Source organism: Eleutherodactylus coqui, chromosome 6 (assembly GCF_035609145.1).
Source record: "Eleutherodactylus coqui strain aEleCoq1 chromosome 6, aEleCoq1.hap1, whole genome shotgun sequence".
In the NCBI taxonomy this organism is placed as follows: domain Eukaryota; kingdom Metazoa; phylum Chordata; class Amphibia; order Anura; family Eleutherodactylidae; genus Eleutherodactylus; species Eleutherodactylus coqui.
The window spans coordinates 231,811,459-231,829,956 of record NC_089842.1 but is presented as its reverse complement, the minus strand read 5'-3'; positions in this window follow the sequence as shown (position 1 = coordinate 231,829,956).

Genomic DNA, 18,498 nt, shown 5'->3' with positions numbered 1-18,498 from the left:
TGATTCTCTGTGTCTCTAAGCTACTAAAAGAAGACAAAATATCAGATGAAACTAACAATTAGTTAGTTGGATATTATTAAAACTTGTTTTGGAGACTTTGTTTGGACTGATAATAGCCCTGGGATATCAGGTCATCATCTGGGACATCATGGGGTATTGTATGACTTATAGCTATTGGTATTACATCAATATGGTGACAAAGGTAAATATTTAGCTCTGCACTGTGTATTTTCCTTAAGGAGATCAGTATGTCTTGCCTACTTCTTACTACATGATTCTGAATCTTGATGTATGAGCCATAAAATCCTCATATGTCTGAAACTCAAGAAATGAAAATGCATACAAAAAAAATAATAATAACATTCACCGTGAACCTTTGCTCATCCTCAGGGCTCAATCATTGATTATGGCTCCATTTTAGATAAAATCATAACTGCTTCAACAAAGAGGTGTATAAAGACTCTGCTCTGCTATATGGTTGTGTCATGGAATATAAAGTTTTAAGTTTCAGAATGCAATAAGTGTTTGCTTCTTACCTTGTATTGGACTATTGACCCTTAAATAGAAGACTAAAACCTATGCTTTGTAGTGCCAGTAACTAGGATTTTAAGATAAGAAGCCAACAGACAAATTAAATAAGGCTAAGCTATGTTAACAGAGAAGACACACAACTAGAGCAGAACTATTGTCTAATGCAACAGCAATATCCTGACTTAGGTAATTTCTATGTCTGAGACGGGCCTTAAGAGCTTTGAGACTATTTGGTAGATGTCAATAAGTCTTGTGATCAATAGGTATTTTCACCTTTGCAACAGTAAGCTATGTAACACTAATCTTTGTACCAAGCAACATTTGGATACGCCCTAGTCTTTCTGTATAAGAGTTGGCAATGTTCATAATAAAGTAGAATTAAAGGGGTTGTCCCGCGAAAGCAAGTGAGGTTATACACTTCTGTATGGCCATATTAATGCACTTTGTAATGTACATCGTGCATTAATTATGAGCCATACAGAAGTTATTCACTTACCTGTTCCGTTGCTAGCGTCCTCGTCTCCATGGTGCCGTCTAATTTCAGCGTCTAATCGCCCGATTAGACGCGCTTGCGCAGTCCGGTCTTCTCCCTGGTGAATGGGGCCGCTCATGCCGGAGAGCTGGTCCTCGTAGCTCCGCCCCGTCACATGTGCCGATTCCAGCCAATCAGGAGGCTGGAATCGGCAATGGACCGCACAGAGCCCACGGTGCACCATGGGAGAAGACCCGCGGTGCATCGTGGGTGAAGATCCCGGCGGCCATCTTAGTAAGGTAAGGAAGAAGTCGCCGCAGCGCGGGGATTCGGGTAAGTACTAAACGTTTGTTTTTTTTTAAACACATGCATTGGGTTTGTCTCGCGCCGAACGGGGGGCCTATTGAATAAAAAAAAAAACGTTTCGGCGCGGGACAACCCCTTTAATTATAGAAGTGTCTTGACATAACATGGAGGGATTTCATGCTATTGATAGATAATGCTAGCAAACTCTCCTCATCACGGACTTCCATATCTACCAATTTGGCATCTGGCAACGAGGTCATCAGATCGGTACCGGTGTGGTCCGATAACAGCTGGCGCCTAAACAGGGACCGAGTGACCGACGGAACCTCTGACCCAACTTACTCTCGAACAGACAGAATGCACAGACGCATAATCAGGACAAAGCCGGCTGGTAAGAAACTGTTATTCTTATCCCTCATTGTGTCTCTGTGATTCTGTCTGGTCAAAGTTGGGTAAGTGTGTTCATTTATATTGAGTGGTTCGTTTAAGGTCTAAACTCGGTCTATTTTATATGACCAAGAACCCTGTCAAATAAGCTGTCTCGTTGTCTAGGTTTGAATGAATGTGTAACTCAGTGTGTTTAAAGGCCATGATAATATCAATAGGTTGAATAATTGTCCTAGTGTGGCTATTCTATGATCTAAGTTCCCTAATCTACTGGTAACGTGTTCTGGTCTCTGACGAGGGACCGATGGTTTATTTGGGTCCTGCAATGTGAAGCCTGAGTTTTTAGAGTCACGCAGCGGGGACACTTGTACTGTATGTTGTCTGTAGGAAAAGTGTCTGATTTGTGACAAGAATCTCTTGCCATAGTCGACATAATATCCTCAGACGGGGTTACCCTCTCGTCAAATAAGGAGGAAAAAGGTTATTAAAAACCGATATAGATTACCAGTGAAACATGAGTAATGAATGGTCTAAGAAAGCCACCTTGGATGAGTCAGAATGGATAATGGCCAAAAACATAGTAAGGAATATGGAAGGTAAAGAGATAGCTAAAGAATGTAAGGCTTTGATGTCTATCATGAAACAGGACACCAGACATGGGATCCTTTGTCCCTGTCTGTGGTCAAATGCAATTATAGAATATAAAGGTAGTTTTAAAGGTAGTGCTAAACTCCTGGAGGCAGCTGAAGGTTGGGACAGATGTGCCCGCCTGGTTGCTAAAGGGAAGATAGAAGAAAGAATTGAAAATGATAGTGTCAGTAAGTACAGAATAAGAATGCCAGATCCTGAGAAACAGAGGTTGTCTACAGTTAGCAGGAGTTTATGACTGCTGTTATAAAGACCTAGAAGAAGTGGCCAGACATACAACTGATCCCTTCTTCTTCCCCTTGATGATGAAGGAATTTAATCCACCACCTGACCCTAAGGTGTCAGGTTCAGGGGCTATTTTCCTACTTCATCTGAAAGACTGGGCTTCAAAGCATATGACAGAGTTAGGAATTACCCTACATGATGTTAGACAGGAGGAGACAGAATCAGCAGAAAAATGTTTGTCTAGGATTCTAGTAGCGTGGGGGGACTTGGGATACAGTCCTAATGTCCCTGCACATGCCCAACTTCTTACGCAAGCCTTTGTGGGAGGTCTTATAAAGACCTTGAAGGACAAACTAGAAGCCGCCTTTCCTGAATGGCGTACTCTAGAGGCTCAGGCTCTTCTTCAAGTTGTCTGCGGTTTTGAGCTAGGCTCCTGTACTACTGTACTTGAAAGCCTGGACAATAATGAATCCCGAATACCTATCACTTGCTACAACTGTGGCAAACAGGGCCACATGCGTAGACCATGTAGGGCACCTCCTAAGGCTCAGAATGGACAGTCCAAATCCAGACCGTCCTCCTCTGACCATTAGGAAACAGGTAATCCAGTGTCTGTACTCATTGATGACATCTGCCCTTTGCAAGTTAGCAAATCCAGAAGGGGCCCAGTACCTATTGTCTCTGACTGTAGGTTCAGAAGGTCCTCTCCCCTTTCTGGTAGACACTGGAGCAGCCACTAGTGTAATACACAGCAGACATGTATCAAGAGAGTGACGTCAGTAAACAAAGCCTTTTATGTGTAGGAGTAGATAGAACACCAAAAGATACTCCTTTGTCTAAGCCAATGGAAGTGAAGTTCACAACCAATTATTCTCTGACTACTCGATTGTTGGTTAGTGAAACCCTCTCAACCTATTAGGAGTGGATTTGCTGCAGAAAATCCACACCTCTTAGATTTCAGGGAGGATGGGTTGGGTAAAATCACGGGTCAGTTAGCAGAGAAAGAATCTGTATACTAGCTGCATTTTGTCAGTCTTCAGAAACCCCTATAGCCGTATGCACACCTTTGTTGTCAGAGGAGGAGCTGGAACAATGCTTACTAGAGATGAGCGAACGTACTCGTCCGAGCTTGATATTCGTGCGAATATTAGGGTGTTCGGAATGCTTGTTACTCGTAACGAGTACCACGCGGTGTTCTGGTTACTTTCAGTTTCCTCTCTGAGACGTTAGCGCGCTTTTCTGGCCAATTGAAAGACAGGGAAGGCATTACAACTTCCCCCTGTGACGTTCAAGCCCTATACCACCCCCCTGCTGTGAGTGGCTGGGGCGATCAGATGTCACCCGAGTATAAAAGTCGGCCCCTCCCGCGGCTCGGCTCAGATGCCGTGTGAGTTAGTGAGGGAAAGTGCTGTTCTATTGGAGTTGCTGTAGGGAGAGTGTTTGTAGTGAGTGTAGGCTTCAAGAACCCCAACGGTCCTTCTCAGGGCCACATCTACGTGTGTGCAGGCTGCTGTTAGCAGTGGAAAATTTTTTTTTTCTTCTCAAAATCGGCAGTGCAGAGCATTGCACCCGGTATTAGGGACAGAAGTGGTGCTTAGGCAGGGAGAGTGTTAGGAGTGAGTGTAGCCTTCAAGAACCTCAACGGTCCTTTCTAGGGCCAAATTTAACCGTGTGCAGTACTGTGCTGGCTGCTGTTAGCAGTGTTGCATTTTTTTTTTTTCTAAAAATCATCTGTGCAGAGCATTGCACCCTCCATTGATACTACAGGGACAGAATTGTGTAGGCAGGGCCACAACACAGTTATTGTTCATTGAATATCCGCAGTGGGGCCTTCCCTTTGCAAAAAAGCGAAAAAATTATATTTGGCCTGCCTGTGTCAGTCCTAAGGTCTCCGTGTACGTGTGTGCTGCGTGGAGAACGTACAAAAATCAGACGCAAGCAGCTACGGTTTACTGCAGGCTTGCGCCATTGTCTTTCCTACCTGCTCTGCCAGAGTTAATAACTCTGCTACACTAAAGTTGTGTGACACTTTTTCAGGGCCACACCACAGTTATTAAACGTATTGTTCATTGAATATACGCAGTGGGGCCTTCCCTTTGCAAAAAAGCGAAAAAATTATATTTGGCCTGCAGGCTTGCGCCAATTTATTTCCTGCCTGGGAAATCAAATCACTGGTAATACAGCATGCTGAGGGGTAGGGGTAGGCCTAGAGGACGTGGACGCGGCCGAGGACGCAGAGGGCCAAGTGAGGGTGTGGGCACAGGCCGAGCTCCTGATCCAGGTGTGTCGCAGCCGACTGCTGCGCGATTAGGAGAGAGGCACGTTTCTGGCGTCCCCACATTCATCGCCCAATTAATGGGTCCACGCGGGAGACCTTTATTAGAAAATGAGCAGTGTGAGCAGGTCCTGTCCTGGATGGCAGAAAGTGCTTCGAGCAAGCTATCATCCACCCAGAGTTCTGCGCCGTCCAGTGCTGCAAATCCGAATCCTCTGTCTGCTGCTCCTCCTTCCTCCCAGCCTCCTCACTCCACTACAATGACACATGCTCAGGAGCGGGAACACTCCCAGGAACTTTTCTCGGGCCCCTGCTCAGATTGGGCAGCAGTGGTTCCTCTACTACCAGAGGAGTTTATCGTCACTGATGCCCAACCATTGGAAAGTTCCTGGGGTCCGGGGGATGAGGCTGGGGACTTCCGGCAACTGTCTCAAGACCTTTTAGTGGGTGAGGAGGACGATGACGATGAGACACAGTTGTCTTGCAGTGAGGTAGTAGTAAGGGCAGTAAGTCCGAGAGAGCAGCGCACAGAGGATTCGGAGGAAGAGCAGCAGGACGATGAGGTGACTGACCCCACCTGGTGTGCAACGCCTACACAGGACAGGTCTTCAGAGGGGGAGGCACGGGCAGCAGCAGGGCAGGTTGCAAGAGGCAGTGCGGTGGCCAGGGGTAGAGGCAGGGCCAGACCGAATAATCCACCAAGTGTTTCCCAAAGCGCCCCCTCGCGCCATGCCACCCTGCAGAGGCCGAGGTGCTCTAAGGTCTGGCAGTTTTTCACAGAGACGCCTGACGACCGACGAACAGTGGTGTGCAACCTTTGTCGCGCCAAGATCAGCCGGGGAGCCACCACCAACAGCCTGACCACCACCAGCATGCGCAGACATATGATGGCCAAGCACCCCACAAGGTGGGACGAAGGCCGTTCACCGCCTCCGGTTTGCACCGCTGCCTCTCCCCCTGTGCCCCAACCTGCCACTGAGATACAACCCCCCTCTGAAGACACAGGCACTACCGTCTCCTGGCCTGCACCCACACCCTCACCTCCGCTGTCCTCGGCCCAATCCAGCAATGTCTCGCACCGCACCGTCCAGCCGTCGCTAGCGCAAGTCTTTGAGCGGAAGCGCAAGTACGCCGCCACGCACCCGCACGCTCAATCGTTAACCGTCCACATAGCCAAATTTATCAGCCTTGAGATGCTGCCGTATAGGGTTGTGGAAACGGAGTCCTTCAAAGCTATGATGGCGGCGGCGGCCCCGCGCTACTCAGTTCCCAGTCGCCACTACTTTTCCCGATGTGCCGTCCCAGCCCTGCACGACCACGTCTCCCGCAACATTGTACGCACCCTCACCAACGCGGTTACTGCCAAGGTCCACTTAACTACGGACACGTGGACAAGCACAGGCGGGCAGGGCCACTACATCTCCCTGACGGCACATTGGGTGAATTTAGTGGATGCTGGGACAGAGTCAGAGCCTGGGACCGCTCACGTCCTACCCACCCCCAGAATTGCGGGCCCCAGCTCGGTGGTGGTATGTTCGGCGGTGTATGCTTCTTCCACTAAAGCACCCTCCTCCTCCTCCTCCTCCTCAACCTCTGTCTCGCAATCTAGATGTGTTAGCAGCAGCAGGACGTCGCCAGCAGTCGGTGTCGCGCGGCGTGGCAGCACAGCGGTGGGCAAGCGTCAGCAGGCCGTGCTGAAACTACTCAGCTTAGGAGTTAGGAGGCACACGGCCCACGAACTGCTGCAGGGTCTGACAGAGCAGACCGACCGTTGGCTTGCGTCGCTGAGCCTCCAACCGGGCATGGTCGTGTGTGACAACGGCCGTAACCTGGTGGCGGCTCTGCAGCTCGGCAGCCTCACGCACGTGCCATGCCTGGCCCACGTCTTTAATTTGGTGGTTCAGCGCTTTCTGAAAAGCTACCCACGCTTGTCAGACCTGCTCGTAAAGGTGCGCCGGCTCTGCGCACATTTCCGCAAGTCCCACACGGACGCTGCCACCCTGCAACATCGGTTTAATCTGCCAGTGCACCGACTGCTGTGCGACGTGCCCACACGGTGGAACTCTACGCTCCACATGTTGGCTAGGCTCTATTAGCAGCGTAGAGCTATAGTGGAATACCAACTCCAACATGGGCGGCGCAGTGGGAGTCAGCCTCCTCAATTCTTTTCAGAAGAGTGAGCCTGGTTGGCAGACATCTGCCAGGTCCTTCGAAACTTTGATCAGTCTACCCAGGTGGTGAGCGGCGATGCTGCAATCATTAGCGTCACCATTCCTCTGCTATGCATCTTGAGAACTTCCCTGCAAACCATAAAGGCAGCCGCTTTGCGCTCGGAAACAGAGCCGGGGGAAGACAGTATGTCGCTGGATAGTCAGAGCACCCTCCTGTCTATATCTCAGCGCGTTCAGGAGGAGGAGGAGGAGCATGAGGAAGATGAGGAGGAGGGGGAAGAGACAGCTTGGCCCACTGCTGACGGTACCCATGCTGCTTGCCTGTCATCATTTCAGCGTGTATGGCCTGAGGAGGAGGAGGAGGAGGAGGATCCTGAAAGTGATCTTCCTAGTGCGGACAGCCATGTGTTGCGTACAGGTACCCTGGCACACATGGCTGACTTCATGTTAGGATGCCTTTCTCGTGACCCTCGCATTCAACGCATTCTGGCCACTACGGATTACTGGGTGTACACACTGCTCGACCCACGCTATAAGGAGAACCTTCCCACTCTCATTCCCGAAGAGGAAAGGGGTTCGAGAGTGTTGCTATACCACAGGACCCTGGCGGACAAGCTGATGGTAAAATTCCCATCCGACAGCGGTAGTGGCAGAAGGCGCAGTTCCGAGGGCCAGGTAGCAGGGGAGGTGCGTAGATCGAGCAGCATGTACAGCCCAGACAGTGCAACAGTCTTTAAGGGCCTGGCCAGCTTTATGGCTCCCCAGCAAGACTGTGTCACCGCTCCCCAGTCAAGGCTGAGTCGGCGGGAGCACTGTAAAAGGATGGTGAGGGAGTACGTAGCCGATCGCACGACCATCCTCGGTGACGCCTCTGCCCCCTACAACTGCTGGGTGTCGAAGCTGGACACGTGGCCTGAACTAGCGCTGTATGCCCTGGAGGTGCTTGCTTGTCCTGCGGCTAGCGTCTTGTCGGAGAGGGTGTTTAGTGCGGCTGGGGGAATCATCACAGATAAGCGTACCCGCCTGTCAACCGACAGTGCCGACAGGCTAACACTCATCAAGATGAACAAAGCCTGGATTTCCCCAGACTTCTCTTCTCCACCAGCGGACAGCAGCGATACGTAAGCAATACGTAGGCTGCACCCGCGGATGGAAGCATCGTTCTCTCTCACCATCCAAAACGGGGACATTTCTGCTTCATCAATCTGTGTCTAATATTCCTCCTCCTCCTCCTCCTGCTCCTCCTCCTGAAACCTCACGTAATCACGCTGAACGGGCAATTTTTCTTAGGGCCACAAGGCTCACTCATAATTTTTCTAAACAATTTTTATATGTTTCAATGCTCTTAAAAGCGTTGAAACTTTAACTTGAACCAATTTTTCGTTAAACTGGGCTGCCTCCAGGCCTAGTTACCACTTAAGCCACATTAACCAAAGCGATTAATGGGTTTCACCTGCCCTCTTGGCTGGCCATGGCCAATTTTTTTGATGTACATTAGTACTGTTGGTACACCAATTTTTGTGGGCCCTCGCCTACAGTGTAATCAAATTAATTTTTAGCCCACCTGCATTACAGCTGACGTTACATCCGCTGTGTTGAGCAATGCAATGGGATATTTTTGTGTACCGCCGGTGGGTTCCAGGGAGCCACCCATGCTGTAGGTGCACACGGAGTTTAACCTACATGTGTCCACTTGTAAAGAACCCCAGTCAGACTGGGGCATGCAGTGTGGGCCGAAGCCCACCTGCATTAAGCACGACATTACTACCTCAGCTGTGTTGGGCAATGCAATGGGATATTTCTATGTACCGCCGGTGGCTTCCTGGCACCCACCCATGCTGTGGGTCCACAGGGAATTATAAATACATCTGTTTCCACTTGTAAAGAACCCCAGTCTGACTGGGGCATGCAGTGTGGGCCGAAGCCCACCTGCATTAAGCACGACATTACTACCTCAGCTGTGTTGGGCAATGCAATGGGATATTTTTGTGTATCGCGGGTGGGTTCCAGGGAGCCACCCATGCTGTCGGTCGACAGGGACTTCACAATAGGGAGTTGTACCTGCCTGTGTCTATGAATTAAAAAGCCCGGTCTGACTGGGGCATGCAGAGACACCTTGACAGAATGAATAGTGTGTGGCACATAGGTTCCCCATTGCTATGCCCACGTGTGCAGCTCCTGATGGCGGTGGCACAGGATTCTATTTCTCATTGCTTCTGTACAGCATTGTGGGCTATCGCCCCGCCCCTTTTAAAGAGGGTCGCTGCCTAGCCGTGCCAACCCTCTGCAGTGTGTGCCTGCGGTTCCTCGTCATGGCAGACGCACTTCTAAATAGACATGAGGGTGGTGTGGCATGAGGGCAGCTGAAGGCTGCGCAGGGACACTTTGGTGTGCGCTGTGGGGGGGGGGGAGGGGGGGCGGTTGGTCAGCATGTAACCCAGAAGAAGTGGCAGCGGAGTGTCATGCAGGCAGTGATTGTGCTTTGTTGGAGGTAGTGTGGTGCTTAGCAAAGGTATGCCATGCTAATGAGGGCTTTTCAGAAGTAAAAGTTTTTGGGAGGGGGGGGGGCCCACTCTTGCCGCTATTGTGGCTTAATAGTGGGACCTGTGAACTTGAGATGCAGCCCAACACGTAGCCCCTCGCCTGCCCTATCCGTTGCTGTGTCGTTCCCTTCACTTTCTTGAATTGCCCAGATTTTCACACATGAAAACCTTAGCGAGCATCGGCGAAATACAAAAATGCTCGGGTCGCCCATTGACTTCAATGGGGTTCGTTATTCGAAACGAACCCTCGAGCATCGCGAAAAGTTCGTTCCGAGTAACGAGCACCTGAGCATTTTGGTGCTCGCTCATCTCTAATGCTTACAACAAGTCTCCAGCCCGCCTTTGGAGTGAGGGAACAGCGGATATAGGCAGACTAGCAGTACCACCAGTTCAGATTAGGTTGAAACCAAGAGTCCCATTGCCATGTATTTCTCTATCCCTCTGTATAAAAGACAGTAGGTATTTGTTTGCTTTCACACACATAGGCAAACAATATACCTGGGTTGTGACGCTGCAGGGAGCTCAGATATCACCCTCCCTGTTCTCACAGCTCATGGGTCAAGTGTTGGAAGGCTGGCAACCTGAATCACAGGCTGTTGTTTTGTTATAATACGTTGATGATCTTTTGCTCTGTGCTCCAGACAAAGCCACATGCGTAGAAGCTTCAATATCTCTTCACTTCCTTTTAAAGAACGGATGTAAGGCGTCAAAGAAGAAGCTCCAGTTTTGTTGTTCATCTGTGACTTTTCTTGGACATTGTCTCATGTCAGGAGCTCGACATCTCACCCAGGATCGTATATCTGCCGTTATGGACATTAAGGTACCCGCTTCTGTCTCTAAACTACATACCTTTCTAGGACTTGCTTCTTATTGTAGACCATGGACTGTGAATGCTTCGCAGCTTATGTAGCTGACTGTCTCAAGAAAGAACCCTTCCACCTTACAGAAGTAGCCATCTTGGTAGCCTCAGCCCTGGGCTTACCCAACTACAACAAACCCTTCAGGCTCTACTGCAATGAGAACAATGGACACACAGCAGTATGGAGGGCACCAACGACCTGTAGCCTACTATTCCAGCAGGTTAGACCCCGTCGTCCGACGATCACCTTCCTGTCTACGAGTAGTAGCGACAGTCTCCAGGATGTTGGACAAGTCAGCAGACCTAGTTCTGGATCATGAGGTACAACTGTTAGTACTGCATGATATCTCTGCCATTCTAACACAGGTTCTGCCCAAGTACTTGCCTGCAGCCCGTTGCCTGGGATTCCAATGTGCCCTCCTGATGCCTGCCAACGTTACCATCACCCGCTGTCAGACTTTGAATCCTGTTACTCTTTTACTGGAACAGGATGACACTGACCAAGCGACTCAAGAAGAACTTCGCAACTGCGCCCAGCTCATGCAGATGGAAACTTCTGGTTTTGATTCCATCAAGGACACTCCACTACTTAGTCCCGATTTAACCTTGTTCGTTGACGGCTCCAGGTATGCTGTAGATGGACAATTTCACACTGAACATGCGGTCACCACACAGACCCCTGTCCTTCATCAACAGTCATTACTTGCACACATCTCAGCCCAACAAGCTGTACTGCAGGCCCTTACATACGCCTGTATGCTGGCACAAGACAGCTAACATTTACACGGACTCTAGATATGTCTTGACAAACCAAGCAAACAAAGAAGCAGCCCTGCTACCGTTCACACTGGCAGTTCTGGCCCCCTGCCAAGAAGAAGATGACATGTCACCATTGCTAAATGTCTCACAACATTTTTTTTGTCTTTTCAGAAACAAGCATCTTCCCATGAAGTGTCAGGTTGGTAAGCAGAAGGAGCCACTTCAGATTCCAGTGGCATGTGGACACTTCACGGGAAGCCTTGTCTCTCTTGTCAATAAGACAAGCCCACCAAACAGACAGGTCTCAGTCCTTATGAGATTCTGTTTGGTTCGGCCCCTTGTCTAGGCCTATACTTTCCTCAGCAATTACAGGTTTCATTTGAACATATGTTACCTCCATTGCAGGATGTCTGGTGGATTTGTGGTGATAGTAGGATGTGTGTAACCCTGCCCAAATTTTGAAAAGGTAAGTACGCACCTACAAAGAGACTCCTCCCCTTTCAGCTGTTCGCAGCTGTGTGGACAGTACACACATCACACCCTCACCAGGACATAAATAGTCTCTTCATGGACTGCCATGTAATCTCCCTGGCGGATCTTGTGATGAAGGTATTTATATTGATGAAATAGGGGTACCCCGGGGAGCGCAAAATGAGTTTAAAACCAGAAACCAGATTACAGGAGGAATCGAATCTGTCTTTTGTCCTTGGTGCACAATTAATAAAATATTGATTGGATTAATTATATAAATTATAATCAACAGAGATTTGTAAACAACACCAGAGATGCCACACAAGGATTAGTGGAACAACTAGGCCCAACATCCTCTACGGCCTTCCTGAACCGTCTTGCTTTGGACATGTTCCTAGCAGAGAAAGGAGGAGTCTGCAAGATGAATGGGGATTCCTGCTGCACCCACATCCCCAACAACACGGCTCCGAACGGATCGGTGACTAAAGCTTTGCATGGACTACTAAGTCTATCTATTGAACTTTTGGGAAAAAATTCTGGTGTTTCTGATCCATTTACATCATGGTTGGACGACATTTTTGGACAATGGAGTGCTTGGATCACGTCTCTTCTTACTACTTTGACTATTATAGTAATTGCTTTTGTAGTAGTAGGTTGTTGTGTAGTATCTTGTATACGCCGCATATTAGCAAAATATGCTAAAAAGGTGATACCCACTATGATGGCACAGAATGGTATGTAAGCCCAGCTCTTATGTTCAGCCAGCTATGATAATTCTTGTATTGGTCAGAATAGTGAAATGTTATTGATAGAGGCTGGCAGACATCACTAGGATGGACTGAAGTACCTCAAATATTTACTGTTGTTCTGGGACAAGATAAGAAACAAAAGGGGGAAATGTCATGGAATATAAAGTGTTAAGTTTCAGAAAATAATAAGTGTATTCTTACCTTGTATTAGACTATTGGCCCTTAATTAGAAGACTAAAACCTATGCTTTGTAGAGTCAGGAACTAGGATTTTAAAATAAGAAGTCAACAGACAAAGTAAATAAAGCTAAGCTATGTTAACAGAGAAGACACACAATTATTATAGAACTATTGTCTAAATGCAACAGCAATATCCTGACTTGGGTAATTTTGTGTCTGAGCTTTGAGACTATTTGGTAGATGTCAATAAGTCCTAAGTATTTTCACCTTTCTAACAGTAAGCTACATAACACTAATCTTTGTACAGGCAACATTTGAATACGCCCTCTTCTTCTTTCTGTATAAGAGTTGGCAATGTTCACAATAAAGTAGAATTCATTGATTCTCACTGGAGGTGTCTTGACATAACATGGAGTGATTTCATGCTATTGATAGATAATGCTAGCAAAATCTCCTCATCACGGGCTTCCATATCTACCAATTTGGCACCTGGCAACGAGGTCATCAGATCGGTACCGGTGTGGTCCGATAACAGTGGCGATCGCGAAAAAGTTTTTTAAAAGTCAAAATAACGTTAATTTCACCTCCCCTCATGGATCGGATCCATGAGGGGAGGTGAAAATACTCACCCCCGGTCCTCAGCGGCGTCCCGGTCTTCCGGGACCTGAATCCCCTTCTGCACATGCGCGCCTGATTATTGACATCGGGCGCGTGCACAGAGGGGCTCAGGACCCGGGAAATTTAAAATCCCTCTGCTCCTGGCTGCCATGTGTAGCCAGGAGCAGAGGGATGTCACTGCAGAACTGATCACTGTTATCCAATGGATAACAGTGATCATTTAAAGTAAAAAAAAGTGTAAAAAAGTTTTTAAAAAAGTTTGAAAAAGTAAAAAAAAAGTTTAAAACGCTTACATTTCATCTCCCCTCACGGATCATATTCGTGAGGGAGGATGAAATTACGTACCTAAAGCCCCCGGATTTATCCACGGACCTTACCACAGCTTCTGCGCATGTGGCCATCGCCAAAGCGGCAGACGCATACGCAAAAGCCATGGATTGCCCGGATAACTTAAAATCTCCCTGCTCTTGGCTACAAAACTTAGCCAAGAGCCTGGAAATTTCACGGGGGGCCGCGGTGAGCGGTTCCTGATCACATGTTCGCCGTTATCCAATGGTTAATGGCGATCACGTAAAAGTTTAATAAAAAGTTAGTTTCATCTCCCCTCACCAATGCGATCGGTGAGAGGAGAGGAAACTTTTTACCGGAGGCCTCCGTATTTGCACCCTGACGCGATCCTCATCCGTGAACTTACCCGGATTCTGCACATGTGACTGCTGGCAAGGTACCGGACACATGCGCAGGAGTTGGGGAGCCCAGGAAACTTAAAATCTCCTTGCTCTCAGCGACCAACGGTCGCTGAGAGCCTTGAGCAGTGACCGGTGGCCTCGTTGAGCAGTCCCCGGTCACGTAATAAAAAAGTAGCGATCTAACATAGGTCGGTCTCACATGACCGGATAGGAATTACGGATTCCGCATGCATCTGATCCTCGGTAATACGCAGATCAATCGCATTGGATTACACAATTCCGCTCACATTAGTGGGTCGGTATTGCATAAACCACTCGCAGAAAAGAGAACGCAGCAGGTTCTATTTTACCACGGCTATCCGCAGCATAGAGCCTATTGTGCTCCATGGTCACGGATATACCCACAGCCCATAAGCAACTACGTTGTGTACGGGCTGCGGGTACCCGCGTCATCGCTAAGCGACGGTGCGGGAAATACAAACAAAAAAAAAATGTGTACTGCAAATGACCGCCAGTGTAAGTATGCAGTTATGCGCAGTACATTATGCGACCGTACGCAGGGTCACAGCCGGGCTCACAGATGGGATCCGCTGCGGGCCTCCGCAAGCGGATTCCGCCTACAGCTGCGTGAGCCCGGCGTTATTCAGACCGCTACCTGTAATACGTATTTTACAAGAAGCCCCGGGAACGCTTGCCTTCATGCAGTTCCAGGAGCAGTTTGTTGAGCGTCTTCTGTGCGAGACCTCCGCACCTCTGCAAGCTTACGAAGACTCACGAAACGCTACTTTTTACACCCCATACCCGCCACTGAGGTCACGAAATGACCCCCAAAAAGCATGAGAGGAGGGGGGATACCGGTTTTATAGCCCCATGTGCTCATTCCAACCAGCCTCCGTAATTACCCCTGTCTTCGGAAATACCACACAGTTCACATTATTACTTTTATCTTAGATTTGGGGAAAGCCGAAAAGGGAGCGGAGTGTGTGTGTGTGGGGGGGGGGGGGGGGGGGATATTTTTAGGGAGTCAATTTTTATTCTGTACAAATGAGCAATGGGGCCTGGAATTTATTCAGTTGTGCCCTGAAATCCAACGGGTGTTCCCTCCATTACAGGCCTTGCCATGTGTCCTATAAGTAGATTAGGGCCACAGCGGGAATGTTTCTGAACTCGGGACAAATGGGGGTATCCATTTTGGGGTGAAAGTCTTCATTCTTATGTACGCTGTACAAAAAAAATGTTTTTAAAAAGTTGCCCAAAAAATTGAAAATCGTAATTTTTTCCTTCTGCTTTGCTTAGATTCATTCAAATACTGTGGGGTCAAAATACGCAGTACACCCCTAGAGGAATTCGTTAAGGGGTCTAGTTTTCAAAATGGGGTCATTTGAGGGGGTTTCTTATCGTTTTAGCTGCCCAATGGTTCTATAAGTGGGCGATGGGACCTGGAATTTATTCCGTTGTACCCTGAAATCCAACGGGTGTTCCTTTCATTATAGGCCTAGCCATGTGTCCTTTAGGTAGATTAGGGCCACAAGGGGTATGGTTCTGAAAATGGGACAAACAGGGGGATCCATTTTGGGGTGAAAGTCTTCATTTATATGTGTGCTGTACAAAAAAAACCCCTGTTTTTAAATTGGCGCAATTGCCCAAAAAATGAAAATCGTAATTTTTTCCTACTGCTTTGCTTAGATTTATTCAAAAACACCACTAGATGAACGCGTTAAGGGGTCTAGTTTTCAAAATGGGGTCATTTGTGGGGGTCCTCTATGGCTTTGGCCGCTCAAGAACTCTACAAGTGTGCTATGGGGCATAAAAGGCCTTCAAGCAAAATTTATGTTCTAAAAACCACCGATTACTCCTTTCATTTTGGGACCCGTTGTGCATGCAGACATCATATTAGGGCCACAATGGGTATATTTCTGAAAACAGCACAAACAGGGCTATCCATTTTGGGGTGCAGGTCTTCATTCACATGTATGCTGTACAAAAAAAGCTGTTTTTAAACTGACAGAATTGCCAAAAAAATGAAAATCACAATTTTTTCCTTTTGCTTTGCTTGAATTCATTCAATAACTGTGGCATCAAAATACGCAGTACACCCCTAGATAAATTCGTTAAGGGGTCTAGTTTTCAAAATGGGGTCATTTGTGGGGGTCCTCTATGGCTTTGGCCGCTCAAGAGCTCTACAAGTGTGCTATGGGGCCTAAAAGGTCTTCAAGCAAAATCTATGTTCTAAAAACCACCGATTACTCCTTTCATTTTGGGACCCGTTGTGCATGCGGACATAAGATTTGGGACACATTGTGTATATTTCTGAACACGGGAGAAACAGGGGGATCCATTTTAGGGTGCAAGTCTTCATTTATATGTGTGCTGTACAAAAAAAACTGCTTTTAAAATGACAGAATTGGCAAAAAAACGAAAATCACAATTTTTTCCTTTTGCTTTGGTTGAATTCATTCAAAAACCATGGGGTCAAAATGGGCAGTACACCCCCTAGATAATATCGTTTAGGGGTCTATTTTTTAAAATGGGGTCATTTGTGGGGGTTCTCTATGGCTTTGGCCGCTCAAGAACTCTACATGTGTGCTATGGGGCCTAAAAGGACTTCAAGCAAAATTTCTGTTCTGAAAGACACTGACTACTCCTTTCATTTTGGGCCCCGTTGTGCACTCAGATATAAGATTAGGGCCACAATGGGTATATTTCTGAACACAGGACAAACAGGGGGATCCATTTTGGGGTGTAAATCCTCATTTTCATGTAAACTATAGAAAAAAAATATGTCTTTAAAATGACATATTTGCAAAAATATGAAATTTTAATTTTTCTCCTCTAAAGTGAATTGATTTCTGAAAAAAAAACTGTGGGGTCAAAATACTCCTGACCCCCTTAGTGAATACACTAAGGGGTGTAGTTTTTAAAATGGGGTCATTTGTAGGGGTATTTATCATTCTGACACCTATGAGCCTTTGCTATCTTGGCTTGGTGCAGGAAAATAAAGTGTTCCTCAAAATGCTGAAAAGTAATGTTAAATTTGTACGTCTCCTAAATGGTTAAAAAAACATAAAAGTTTTTCAAATGTGCATCCAGAATAAAGTAAATAGATGGAAATATATATCTTAGCAAAAGTTTGTACAGTATGTTGGCACATATTTGACATATTACAATTGAAAATGTGAAAAAACGATAATTTTTTCAAAATGTTCCCAATTTTGGTACTTTTAATAAATATACACAAATTATATTAGACTATTTTCACCACCTAACTGAAGTACAACACGTGGCGAAAAAACAGTGTCAGAATCACTGGGATATGCAAAACCTTTACGGAGCTATTCTATGTTAAAGTACACATGTCAGATTTCCAAAATTTGGCCTGGTCATTAAGGCGCAAACAGGCCTGGTCACTAAGGAGTTAAACTTTTTTCTCTTTTTTCAACTTTTTAAAAACTTTTTTTTACTTTACATGATGGCTGTTATCCATTGGATAGCAGCGATCATGTGACTGGGAACCACATACAGCAACTCCCGGTGACATCTCTCTGCTCTCGGTTACACATTATAGCCGGGAGCAGAGAGTTTTTACATTTCCCAGGCTGTGCGCCCGGCGTATGATGTCTGGCGCGCATGCGTGGAAGACACCGAAGGGACCCAGGAGGCCAGGACAGCGCGAGGCATCGCGGAGAAAGCGGGTGAGTACTTTTAGCTGCCCTGATGGATCCGATCCATCAGGGCAGCTGAATCTTTAACTTTTTATTGACTTTTCCATGATTGCCGGCATTTGGTGAATGCCGACGATCATTTGACCGGGGGAGGGGACCCGCGGCCCGGAATGGCAGCTCCAGGTCGCCGGCTACCTCTGGGAGCCGGCAGCTTTGAGCTGTCACGTCCTCAGCTTGCAGAGCCTTGATTCCTGCAGTAAACATGTTGTTATGTCCTCAGGGATTAGGGCCCAGCAAGCTAGGATGTAAAAAGGCAATGGGCTGGTCACTAAGGCCTCCCTCACACGGCATTTGCAGAAACGCAGCGTTTTTCAACGCTGCATTACTGCAGATTCCGCCCCGTTTCAGCAGCGCTGGCATACTTTATGCCAGCGTTTTGGCTGCGTTTTCAGCTAGGCTGAAAACGCAGCCAAGAATGCTGATTAGAAAAAAGAAAGCAATACTCACCTAGCCGCTGCGGTCCGGGTCACGGCTGCTGGTCTCTGCCGCTGTACGGGTTTCCTCGGCACTCCCAAGTCTATTGCCGGCCAGTTTTGAGAACCCTGACTCCGGCAATAGAATGCTGTGATTGGTTGTCTGTGCTTGCTCGATGCCCAATCACAGCCCTTCATTGACTGTCTCAGCCAATCAGAGCTTGCCGGCGCTGATTGGCTGAGACAGTCAATGAAGGGCTGTGATTGGGCATCGAGCGTGCCAACAACCAATCACAGCACTCTGTTGCTGGAGGCGGGGTTCTCAAACCTGGCCGGCAATAGACTTGTTAGTGCAGAGGAAGCCCGGATCAGCGGCAGAGACCAGCGGCCGCGACCCAGACTGCAGCGGCTAGGTGAGTATTGCTTTCTTTTTTTTGTCTAACTGGGACTGATTTTCGGGGTAGGGCTTCTATTACAAGCC